General features: G+C 49.1%; 1 protein-coding gene across 8 annotated transcripts in view; it reads left to right on the top strand.

The window, feature by feature from the left end:
• HELZ (helicase with zinc finger) overlaps positions 1–12,755 on the top strand; it is a 1,413,339-nt gene that overhangs the window by 1,018,663 nt on the left and 381,921 nt on the right. The gene's annotated exons all lie outside the window — the stretch shown is intronic.

The raw sequence follows: 12,755 nt of genomic DNA, 5'->3' as shown, positions 1-12,755 counted from the left end.
TCTGCAATTTCCATACTCCTGTGCGGTTTGTTTTCTGCACTGTGCCTGTGTCTTTTAAAACCTAAAACAACGTATGCCTTGACTGCACGTTTTCAATCGCTTAAGGCATCATAGCCAGAATTTAATTTTCTAGTAGCCCACAACAGCTGGACTGAGATAATCAATGTCTTTTGCTCTAATAGACAATAATGAGGTTTCTTAGTGATTCAACCTTTATCTCCTGGCATTTGCAGCTTCAACAAACTCATGATTGAGGATTCTGTCAACAAGAACAGAGATCATATGTGGCACTGTACTAAATTCGTAAACTGTCCATTATCTTTCCATCTAATGGTTGGCTCCATAGATAGCCTTAGTACAAATAAAGTTTTACTTTTGGGCATTGACTGTAAGTGTGCCAGTGTGATTTGGACCATAAGCCCACAACCCCGTACGTGACCAGCATGTTCAGATTGTATTTGCTGAGATTAGATTTGGAAACGAGAACATGTTGAGATACATGTTTTTCATGGGAATTAGAAGTTTGTTAAACAATTCGGGATCATTAAAATGATCTGGGGTTTCTACAATTTTAATGAATAGGCTGTCCTGATGATAAAAAATGAGTTATTTTGAAGTTATTGTGTTTTTTCTGAAATTGTCCAGTGTGTTTAGCCATGGGTTGAAATTTGTTTAGATACTGGCCTGTCTCTCATCTTAGGTGTCTGTATGTAGGCAACATGAGGTTTGCTAAATATCTTCCACAATAGTACCAAGTGTTGAGAACATATTTTTCTGCTAAAACTGAGGAAAAAAATTGGGCCTAATAAATGACATACAGGCATCCCAATAAAATCTTATCCTGATTTTCAGCAGGCTTCTCAGCTGAATTTATGGCACTTGGTTTCTGCTCGAAGAAAGTGGACGCCCCAATGTAGAGATTACAAAGATTACACAAGGTGACAGTTCTGCAGATCAAGAAATGAAGAACATGAGTAAATGGTCATTGTTTGCCCCATTTGGTCCTGGAAAGTTGTCTGTCTGATGGAGCCAGCTAGCTGCAGATTCCTTATCTTAGAATGCTCCCCCAGGAGTCAGACTGGATCTGGAAACTTTTCTTCAGCAGCACCTTTGCACATCAGTAGAGGGCGTTGTGCAACTCGTAACAACGTAGTCCCCAGATATGACGTCGATGGAGTCCATATAGTCCCTCCCTGAACTGCTGATTTTGGTTTCTTCTGTGACTAGAACCCATACCACAACTGTGAGCCACATATAAACTGGCAATGGAACAGTGTATTCACCAAAAAGGGTGGACATAATCATGATGTAACAACCACCAAACTGAAACAACATAATAACAGAATGCCCAGAAGCTAGACTGAAGCCAGAGAACCCAGTTCGCAAAGTGAGGAGGATGGATGGATGGATGGATAAGGAATCTGTGGCTAGTCTGTGTCTCTACCAGATAAGGTGTTACCAAAAGTAAGTAACTTGTTCATCTGATAGAGACAGCTAGCCGCAGATTCCTTATCTTAGAATTTGATACCAAAGCAATAGCAACCCAGGAGGAGGGCTGCAAACACATCTCACTCAGTCTCGCAAGAAACTAAGGAGTAGTAGACCAGGTATGAGAAAGACAAAGGTGAGAAGAAGTATGTAGCACACTCACAAAATGTAGGAGAGCCACAAACCACAAGAATATAGGAAAAGTTACGGCAGTTTAAGAAATGTCCATGAAAATGAACAGGTGGTTGAGCCACAACAGGTAACGATATGAAGTGCTCCCGAGAAATAGCTGGATGAATGAGGAGCAAAAACATCCAATATTGACTGAGATAGGCATTGAACACCCTTCAAGGGAAAAACTTCAGCTAAAAATATTTGTGATGACAAATAAAAATAATCGATTTAGGTGCCCAAAAAACATCAATTACCTTTGAAAACTAGTGCTAAACACCAATGAGAGTGCACCTACGCTGTTAGTAGGGTAGGTCGCTCCCCCTGCCGCTGCAGCTCCTCCAGGTTCCTGAGTTCCTGAGACCCACCTCACAGTAAGTACCCCCCACCTCCCAGCCCCTCGCCCTGCCCCGCGCTACTCACCCTCTCTCCTGCTCCTGCTTCTTTTCCTCCTCTCTGTCTCTTCCTCCTCGCTCCTCCTCTGCAATCTTCTTCTGTACTCTTCTTCTCTCCGTCTTTTCTCTTCTGTGCGCTCCTCAGCCTCTCCTGTCGCCTCTCTTCTTCCTCATCTTGCTCTGTGGTCTTCTGCCTTCTGCTCTTCGTCTTCTGTATCTTCTTTGTTGATCTTCTGTTCATCTGCTCTTCTGCTTCTTAGTCCCCTGCATCTTCCTCTGTGTTCTTCTGTTCTTCTGTGTTCTTCTCTTCTGTTCTTCTGTGTTCTTCTGTTCTTCTGTGTTCTTCTGTTCTTCTGTGTTCTTCTCTTCGGTTCTTCTGTGTTCTTCCGGTCTTCTGTGTTCTTCTCTTCTGTTCTTCCGGTCTTCTTCTGTTCTTCTGTGTTCTTCTCTTCGGTTCTTCTGTGTTCTTCTCTTCTGTTCTTCTGTGTTCTTCTGTGTTCTTCCAGTCTTCTGTGTTCTTCTCTTCTGTTCTTCCGGTCTTCTTCTGTTCTTCTGTGTTCTTCTCTTCGGATCTTCTGTGTTCTTCCGGTCTTCTGTGTTCTTCTCTTCTGTTCTTCTGTGTTCTTCCGGTCTTCTGTGTTCTTCTCTTCTGTTCTTCCGGTCTTCTTCTGTTCTTCTGTGTTCTTCTCTTCAGTTCTTTTGTGTTCTTTCGGTCTTCTTCTGTTCTTCGGTCCTCTCCGTCTCCTGTCTCTTCCCGCCACTGTCTCTGCCCTCCTGCTCCTGCCTCACCCCCCTCTATCTCTCCACCTATCTCTCACTATCACCCACATCTACCCTTTCGCTACCTGCCTCCCTCACTCCTCTGCCTATCTCTCCACCTAACTCCCTCACTCACCCCCTCCTCCTATCTACCTATTTTTCTATCTCTCCACCTATCTTTCCATCTATCTATTTCCCTATCTCTCCCCCCTGTCCCGACACCCCCTCTGTTACCTTTCTCCCTTTCCTCTCACTCTACCTCTCACCCTCACCCACCTCTACCACACCCCCTCCCCTATCTTTTCAACCCTACTCCTATCTCCTTATTCTCCTAAAACTCTAACACTCACCCCCCTCCACCCTTAAATCCCCCTCCCCCAGCTCTTCTCACTCTACCTGTCCCCCCCCCCTCGCGCTTTCCCACCGCGACCTCCTGCACGCCCCCGCCCCCCAGCTCCCATTCGCCCCCAGCTGACCCCTCCCCCCCTCCTCCCTCTTATGGCGGCCGCTGTGCAACCGCGCCAGAGGCAAGCCCGTCTGCGCCCGTCTGCGCCCGTCTGCGCCCGTCTGCGCCTGGCCCGCGCCCAGCGCCACGACCCCTGGTCCCCAGCCCTCCCCTACCCCGCTGACCCGCTACGATCCCACCACCCTCCACGCCCTCAACCCCAGGCACTCCAACACCTGCTTCCAAGCCCACCCCAAGCGCACCCATGGACCCTTCGCCTGTAACTCCTGCAAACGCATCTTCCACCACGCAACTACCACGACCACCAGCCCACGCGCTATCAACCACCTCAAGTGCATCCTGGTCAATGCTCGCTCTGTCCACAAGCACACCGTTGAACTCTGGGACCTCCTGGACTCCACAGCTCCGGACGTTGCCTTCATCACGGAAACCTGGATGAACGCCTCATCAGCTCCAGACATCGCCACTGCCATCCCCGAAGGCTACAAGATCTCCAGAAAAGACCGCACCAACCAAGTAGGAGGAGGTATCGCCATCGTCTTCAAAGACTCCATCAGCGTCACCACCTCCACCGAAGACACCCCTCTCGGGTCGCTGAACATATGCATTTTCAAATTCTCAACGACCCCAGGACCACCCTCAGAGGATCCCTCGTCTACCGTCCCCCCGGACCGCGCGCCCCTTTCAGCGACCCCATCGCCGACTTCATCTCCCCGCACGCCCTCGCCGGACTACATCCTCCTAGGCGACCTCAACTTCCATCTGGAACAGAACAACGACCCCAACACCACCGCCCTGCTCGACAACCTCGCCAACCTCGGCCTCAAGCAACTGGTGAACACCGCCACCCACCTCGCCGGACACACGCTCGACCCTATCTTCTCCGCAGCAAACACATCTTCTTCAGCCACACCTCCGCTCTACACTGGACCGACCACAGCTGTATCCACTTCACATTCCGACGCGAGACCCGCCACCTCCGCACTCAACTCATCCCTCGTCGACAGTGGAACAAGATCCCCGAAGAGCAACTCTTCTCCGCACTCGCCGCCAACCAACCCACCCTCACCACCGACCCCAACGACGCAGCCCTCAGCCTCACAAACTGGATCTCCAACTGCGCAGACAACCTTGCTCCCCTCAAACGCATGCATCGACAGACCAACGCCAAAAAACCTCTCTGGTTCTCTGACACCCTCAAAGAATCAAAGAAAACTTGTCGCACCCTCGAGAAGGCCTGGCGCAAGGACCACACCACTGACAACATGACCGGCCTCAAGAACGCTACCCGCGAACACCACCACCTGATCCGCGCTGCCAAAAGGAACTTTTTCACCGACAGACTGGACAAAAACAGCCACAACAGCAGAGAACTTTTCAGCATCGTCAAGGAGTTCGCCAACGCCGTCACGCCCTCACAGGATTTGTGCGAATCCCTCGCCACATTCTTCCATCGCAAGATCAGCGACCTCCACGACAGCTTCGGACATCAGACCCAACCAAACATCACCGAACCCGCACCCCCGGCCTTCACCCTCAACAACTGGACCCACATCAACACTGAAGAAACCAAATCCATCATGAACTCTATCCACTCCGGCGCCCCTTCGGACCCCTGCCCTCACTTCATCTTTAATAAAGCCGACGACATCATCGCCCGCACCTCCAGGCCGTCATCAACTCTTCTTTTTCGTCTGCTACCTTCCCCGAATGCTGGAAACACGCCGAAGTCAACGCCCTCCTAAAGAAACCCACGGCTGACCCGAGAGACCTGAATAACTTCCGCCCCATCTCTCTCCTGCCTTTCCCAGCCAAGGTAATAGAGAAGACCGTCAACAAACAGCTGACCACCTTCCTGGAAAACAACAACCTGCTCGACCCTTCACAAACCGGATTCCGAACCAACCACTGCACGGAAACCGCCCTCATCTCAGTCACAGACGACATCAGAACCCTGATGGACAATGGTGAAACATTGGCCCTCATCCTCCTCGACCTCTCGGCTGCCTTCGACACCGTCTGTCACCGCACCCTAATCACCCGCCTCCGCTCCACCGGGATCCAAGGCCAGGCCCTGGACTGGATCGCCTCCTTCCTCTCAAACCGTTCCCAAAGAGTTTACCTCCCACCGTTTCACTCAGACCCCACCGAGATCATCTGCGGCGTACCTCAAGGCTCATCACTCAGCCCGACACTGTTCAATGTCTACATGAGCCCCCTCGCCAACATCGTACGCAAGCACGACATCATCATCATCACCTCCTACGCCGACGACACCCAACTTATACTCTCCCTCACCAAGGACCCCGCCAGCGCCAAGACCAACCTACAAGAGGGTATGAAGGACGTCGCAGATTGAATGAGGCTCAGCCGCCTAAAGCTGAACTCTGACAAAACGGAAGTCCTCATCCTCGGCAACACCCCGTCCGCCTGGGACGACTCCTGGTGGCCCACGGCCCTCGGCACCGCACCGACCCCCACAGACCTTCTCACCATGACCAAGCAAGTCAACGCCGTGTCCTCCGCCTGCTTCCTCACCCTCCGCATGTTCCACAAGATCTTCCGCTGGATCCCCGCCGACACTAGAAAAACCGTGACCCACGCCCTCGTCATGAGCCGCCTGGACTACGGCAACACCCTCTACGCTGGGACCACCGCCAAACTCCAAAATCGCCTGCAACGCATTCAAAACGCCTCGGCCCGCCTCATCCTCGACGTACCCCGCAACAGGCACATCTCCGCACACCTGAGACACATGCATTGGCTCCCAGTCAGCAAAAGGATCACCTTTCGACTTCTCACCCACGCACACAAAGCCCTCCACAACAAGGGACCGGAATACCTCAACCGTCGCCTCAGCTTCTACGTCCCCACCCGCCTCCTCCGTTCCTCTGGCCTCGCGCTCGCTGCCGTCCCTCGCATCCGCCGCTCCACGGCGGGTGGGAGGTCTTTCTCCTTCCTGGCAGCCAATACCTGGAACTCCATCTCCACCAACCTCAGGACCACCCAGGACCACTCCGCATTCCGGAGACTCCTAAAAACCTGGCTTTTCGAGCAGCAGTAACCACCCCCCCCCTTTCCCCTAGCGCCTTGAGACCCGCACGGGTGAGTAGCGCGCTTTATAAATGTTAATGATTTGATTTGATTTAGTATGGAATACAGTGCAAACCTCTCTGGAATACCCTCATCATTCTGTGCCATTAAGCTATCTCATACATGAGTGTTTAGAAAAATAAGTTAATATAATGTTCAACAGAAATAGAAGTTACTCTGAGTACAGAGGAGTAGTGTAAGAACAAAGAATATAAGAACATAAGTATGCAAATTCACTTGCGCATGATCTAGAAGCGTATTGCACTGCTTCTTCTCCGCCTGCTGCTTTTTCAAGCAGTCACGCAGTTTTTATGGGGGCAGCAGACTCCTACTGTGTGCATATATAGGAGCAGCAGGATTTGTTACTGGCAACATTTAAGCCGCTACCAAAGAAGAGTATGTTTTTGCCAGTGGTACTGCAGAACCACATGATGACAGTCTGGGCATGGCCAGTGCACGTCTGCGTGGCCTCAGTTTGCTGATGTCAAGCTGAGCTCTGCTCAAATGCCCCTTCTCAGCCCTTGGCCCCTGTGTTGGATCCGTGAAACCCAAAAGTGCTGCCATGATCTGGGGGTAGCCGTGAGTGCTGTACTCTTGTGTTTTTTTTATGGGCTCTCTTTCTGCTTTCTCCCTGCTGCAGAGGCTCCCAGGTGGCTGGAGGTTTGTCCGGCCCTCCCACTGGTATTCTGTTTCGCCGTTGGCTGCCGAGGAGGAGGGCAGCGGTGGGAGTAGATGGAATCTGTTGGCCAGAGGGAGGGGAAGATAGACCTAACTGAAGAGAGAGAATACACTTAACTGGAAAAAAAGAAACACAAATTCAAAATTAGGCTGATATCATACATCTGAGCTCGAAAATGAAAAGACAGAAAACTAAAGTCAGCTGTCATAATTGCCTGTTTGACCACAACAGAGGTGAGCTGGGGACAAGAGCAGTAGCGATCACAGCCAGCACAGTAGTAGGGTGCAGGGGAGAACAGTGGCGGTAGAGCTGCTGAACTAGGTTGAACTCCTTGGTCGTGGAAGCACTCTGACTAGGTTTGGTTGCGGTTTGTGGCCTGAGCTTCCTACCCCCTAGCTCCTCCTGTCATCTTCTTAGAACTCACGCCTGTAGGAAAGTAGCATCGTTCTGACATAGTTACCCTCACTTTTTGCCTGGTGTCAGTGTGTATAGAATGTCGTACACTGGGATCCTGCTTATCAGGACCTCAGTCTCTGTGGTCTCTCCTCTAAATGGGTTTGTTGGTAAACTTTTGCACCCCACAATTGGCATAGTGGTGCACCCATATAAGTCGATGGTTTATGGTACCTAGGTACCCAGGGAATTGGTACACCAGCGGTCTCCCATGGGCTGCACTATGACTTATGCCACTCATAGGAGCCCATGCAAACTGTGTCTGAAGGCCTGCCATTACAGCCTCTGTGGAATGGTGCATGCACCTTTCACTTAAGATATAAGGCTTACCTTATATCGCGGTCACTGCACTTGGACACTGTAAGTCACCCCTCTGGTAGACCCTTCAGCCCAAGTTCAGGGTTCATGTTCCTAAGTTCGAGGGTACCCCTGCATGAGCAGAGGTACCCCTACAAACACCAGGCTCCATTTCCTGGGCTTTTCAAGTGCGGGGAAGGTATCTTAAGGTTTGTAGTGACACTGGTCAACACAAGTGTTCCAACTATATAATGGCTTCTTCAAACCTAGGCATGTTTGGTATCAAACATGTTGCAAACCTACAACTACACCGATTCCAGTGCTAGTTGCATGATACCATGTACTCTGGGAGTTCCTAAGAGGATTCTCCAGTCCTGCCTGTACAGCCTTGCTGGGTCTCCCTGCCATCCCAAGCTGCTGCAGCCCCCAGCCACAGTTCTGCCCTCCTGCTGCTGAGCCTAACTTGAGCAGGGGAAAGGAGAACAAAGGGTTTCTTGTAGGAGGGGGTTGTGAACTCCTCTCATTTAGAACTAGGTGTCTGTGGGCTGGGGTAGCCTCCCAGTGCAACCAGACTGCTTTGAAGGGCATATTTGGTGCCGCCCATGCATAAACCGATTTGCATCAGTCCTGGAACCTCTGTTTCTCACTCTGGTGTGAAACCACACAAAGGACAGGGAAGTGACCATCCCCCTGTCCAGCTCCTCCCCTGGGGAGGTACACAGAACTCTGCCAGGCGGCCTGTTAATTCTGCCGTCCTGCAAACAATGTAAGCAGAGGCCTCTGGGAGCATCTGACTGGTCAGGCCAGGTAGATGACTTCCCTGACCCCTCTGATAGGTGGGTCACTGCACAGAGTGACCAGCCCCCGTTTAGGGTTACTCAAGGGCTCCCCCGAGGGCGAGTCCTTATATTCATCGAGCAAGACTCTACAAGGAACTCCCTGCAAGACATCATCTGCTCCTGGCCTCCACAACCACTGCTGGTCTGCTTTTGGAACTGAAACAAGACTGTATCCAGTTGCAAGGACTCCTATTACAACATTGTTTCTCCAGCTCCTGCAAGATTTCTGCAACATCCATGCATCCTCCTAGGTCACAAGGACTTTGTATGCGTCCAAGAAGCAAGAAAGAATCTCCCTCCATCTGCAGACACCTCAAGACGACATCCACCGACTGGTGGATCCTCCTGTCCCCCCGACAAAAAAAGGCTCTGCTCACAGGTGATGGTTCCTTGGCCCCCTTTGGGTCCCTCTGACCAACTTGGGAGACGGTGGTCCCTTGCTGTAGCCACTGGAACGGGCCGTAACTTTTGCCAAGGCTTGTTGACTCTTCCTCCAGGAGATCTTCAGGCTCCAATAAGCCCCAGCCTCAAGCACTCAGCAGCTCGAAGATCAGCTTCCACTCTGCAGCTCCTGTGATGTGGGACTCCTGTTTTGTTGTGATTAGGGCAAGGAAAACCCAAATGCTATTCTGGAACGTAAAAACCTGTTGATTTAATGAAACGGACAGAATAATAAAAAACAGTCACTATGAGGAACCTTAAGGCCTCGGCATCTTTTTGGGCAATGCAGCCTATTATCTAAAAGATGCATTCTGGGTATGCAAACCCCTACATTACCAATAACTAATGTTTGTGGGATGCATTCCAATGTTGTAGGACTGGACAGTTACCTTTTTACCTAAGGGGTGCTAGATGAACTTGCTGGGGGCACCATGACAGTAAAGATTTTCAGAAACTGAATTAACTTGGTGTTTAACTTTTCATTACTTGGGTCAAGAGCTGTTATGACAGCCGACCTGCAGAACCGGACTCCCAGGATGTTAAATTCTTTTCTCAGCAGTTCCCTTCTCTGGCGTCCCAGAGCTGGACAAACGCAAACCACATGGATAAGAGTCTCCCTAATCTGATGACATAGTCTACAAGCCTGTGATTGCCATCCTGTCTCACTTTTCCATTTCGGGAGGAAATCCAGGGTTGGTAGATCTCTCAACTTCATCCGTAAGAGGGTTTGCTTCGTTTTTCATGCTAATGTGGCGGATTGGATACGGGGTTCTTTATCCCGCACATATGAATTTAGAACTAACCATCCATGAGATAGATTAGCTAGAGTCTCCATGTCTTCTAACCAGCTTAAGATCTTAGCCAATTTGTTGGCTCCTTTTCTGAAGGCTGGTCCCGGTAGTAAGTTGCCCCACAAATCACCCAGTTTAAGCCGGGCTATGCTTTTTTCCCCAGTAATCCTTACAAATGTTGTTACCCCTCTCAAGATTGATTGCATGCCAGACTAGGTTTGCTAAAGTCCCCGTGGGAGCTAAATGGAGTTTGTAGCAGCCGTTGACAAAAGCTGCCGGCCTTGCCAATGATTGCTTTGTTAGTGAAAACCCTAGTCTGATTTTACCAAGGCTTGTTGATGGCACTGCTGGCCACTGACCCTCCTGCAGTCCAGCGACCAACATGGAACAGCTTGAGGGCAACTCGAAGGATCTCCTGCATCCCTTAGACTCCGCAGCTGGACTTCACCGTCCTGCAGGAAACCCGCCTTCAAGAGGGTGAGCGTTGCCTACCTGCACCGCCTGGAAATCCCTGAGTGGCTTGGACACTGTCCCCTTCTTTTTAAGATTCTTCATGTACGGAGCTCACCTTTGGGTTCCACTGGCCTGGTCCACGGGTCGTGACAGAAACTGGACAACCAAGCGTTCCATTATCTTCGACTAGGATTTTCAATGCCACTTCACCCCTATTCACCTGGGTTCCCTGGTGTAGGTAGTCTGGCCTTCTGGGTATCTATGAGTGGGGGGACTGTTCAACCTTCTTTGTGCCAGCTGTTTTCCTCTGGTCCACTGGGAAGGGTCCTGAATCCATAAAAATCCAACCGCTACAGTCCTATGTTAGCCTATCGGGCACCCAGCTCGACAAGAACTGTGCACCCGAGCGCCTGTGGGATTTCTGGTACTTATCTCAATTTCTTACTCCCCCAGCACCTGGGATTCTGACATATTTAACTTGGTTAGACACCTTCATTCTTATACCACTTTCTTAGTATATGGTTTGGCCACCCCGTAGAGTCCCATGTATTTCTGTGCTTTTCCTCCTAGTTTCTAGTTGTATATTGTGTATGTCGAGATCTCCAAGTGGAGATACACCAGTGTTAATACAGTAGTGTTGTAATAACGAATAGTTTATTTTTCAAACACTTTGGTGTGGTTCTTTCTTGACTGAGAGTTACTAGCGTACGACTTTTGTATTGTAACTGCTTTACACTTCTGTTAGGTAAGCTTTAGCTGCTCACCACAGCTACCCCTAGAGGGCTTTTGCTGTCTGGACACATAAACACTATCACTAAGGGTTGCCTGGACTCAGTATAAGGTGCCACACCATAGGTGTACACCATAAACTGAGCCAGCATCCTACAACATCTGATACTGCTTATGCAACCAAGGATAATAAATCTTTTTTCTTTCTGAAAACTGGGATAATTATTGGACAGCTGTTGGAATTGGCTGACTTTAGCAGTCTAGCATCACCATAACAATTGCCAGTACAGCTATGGGTGTAAAGAAACTAGTTGGGAACAAGTGAAAAACAAAAGCTTGTGTCCTTTGGACCCCAGGCAGCAACCTCCTGCTCAGAAACTCGCAGAAGTCAAATACCTCCCTAAATCCGGCCTGTACCCTGGGTACCAGCCAACTAGTCTGCTCAAAACTACTTAAACTATTTAAACAATTGAATTTTGGTTGTCAAGGTTCAGAGTAATAGTGGCAGGAACAATATGTGGTCAGGGAGAGAAAGAGTAACGCAACCTCCGATTAGAAGAAAGAGGAAGCTGCAATCTTTGCGGTCTGCAAAGAGCTCGAAGGCCAAATTGTCTTGGGGTCATTAGTCCTAAATTTCCCCTGTATCACAAATGTATGAGAAGTCTACAAAAGTAATGCATGCATTTTATTTCATATAGGACCCTTTTGGGGCTATCCTTACCATCTCTGAGGACAAATCTACTCTTCCAACCCCAGTTTCCCTAGCAAAAAGGGAAAATAGTCTTGCATAAGATTTAAGCGGCAAAGTCTGGCCCGACAAAGGGAATGGGGGACATAACCCTAAATAAAGAACTAGAAGAGAATCGATAACTGATCTCGAGGTATTCACTCTACGATCGCTATTGGCTTTCCTCAGCCCATCATCGTCTTCGTTAAGAGTCTCAGAAGAGTTTTAAAAAAATAAATAAAAAAATAAATGGTGTCCCATTTCCACTAGAGGTCACAGTAAATGTTCAAAAAGAACAAGACGTTTTGGAAAGACACCTGGCACAGGAGGAAGGAGAACAAATGAATTGTACAGGAACTGATCAAAATGAGCAGTATCATCTGAACCTTAAGGGATTTTCTCAGTTTAACCTAAATTCGTTAGACTTATGTCTTCACTCAAATCAAATGGCAGATGATCAGAGTTATTGGAATACAAATCTAACAGAAACAAAAGGGAGGACAAACAAATTGCACTTTCAGGAGGTGACTGAGTTCCACTGCTGGAGCAAACTGTGCAGTGCTAACAATCCACCTAATAAGCCAATAATAGACCCGGCCATTGTTGACACTGATTGTCAGATAGACCAAAAAAACTGGGAGCTTTGGTCTGGGAATAAACAGGAAGGGGGAACACCCATTGCAAATTCCCTCAGGGAAGATTGACTATGGGGCAATGTGGGACACATCCTATTCAAATCCTCACAGTTAACCCTTTATGCTTTGACATATCTGTCCACAAAAATTGATGTCCTAGTGGACATGTTAAATGCCATGGCAAAATCAGTCTCGGGGATTGACTGAAAGTTGACTGACTTAAAGAAACTGATAATTTTAAATTTGCTGAAACAACACATATCGAATGCACATATGCCCCATAAGTTAATAAGTTGTCGACAATACCAAAGGCTCTTACTACTTTAATGGAAGATTTAA

Source organism: Pleurodeles waltl, chromosome 7 (assembly GCF_031143425.1).
Source record: "Pleurodeles waltl isolate 20211129_DDA chromosome 7, aPleWal1.hap1.20221129, whole genome shotgun sequence".
In the NCBI taxonomy this organism is placed as follows: Eukaryota; Metazoa; Chordata; class Amphibia; order Caudata; family Salamandridae; genus Pleurodeles; species Pleurodeles waltl.
This window is presented reverse-complemented; position numbering and strand designations above follow the sequence as displayed.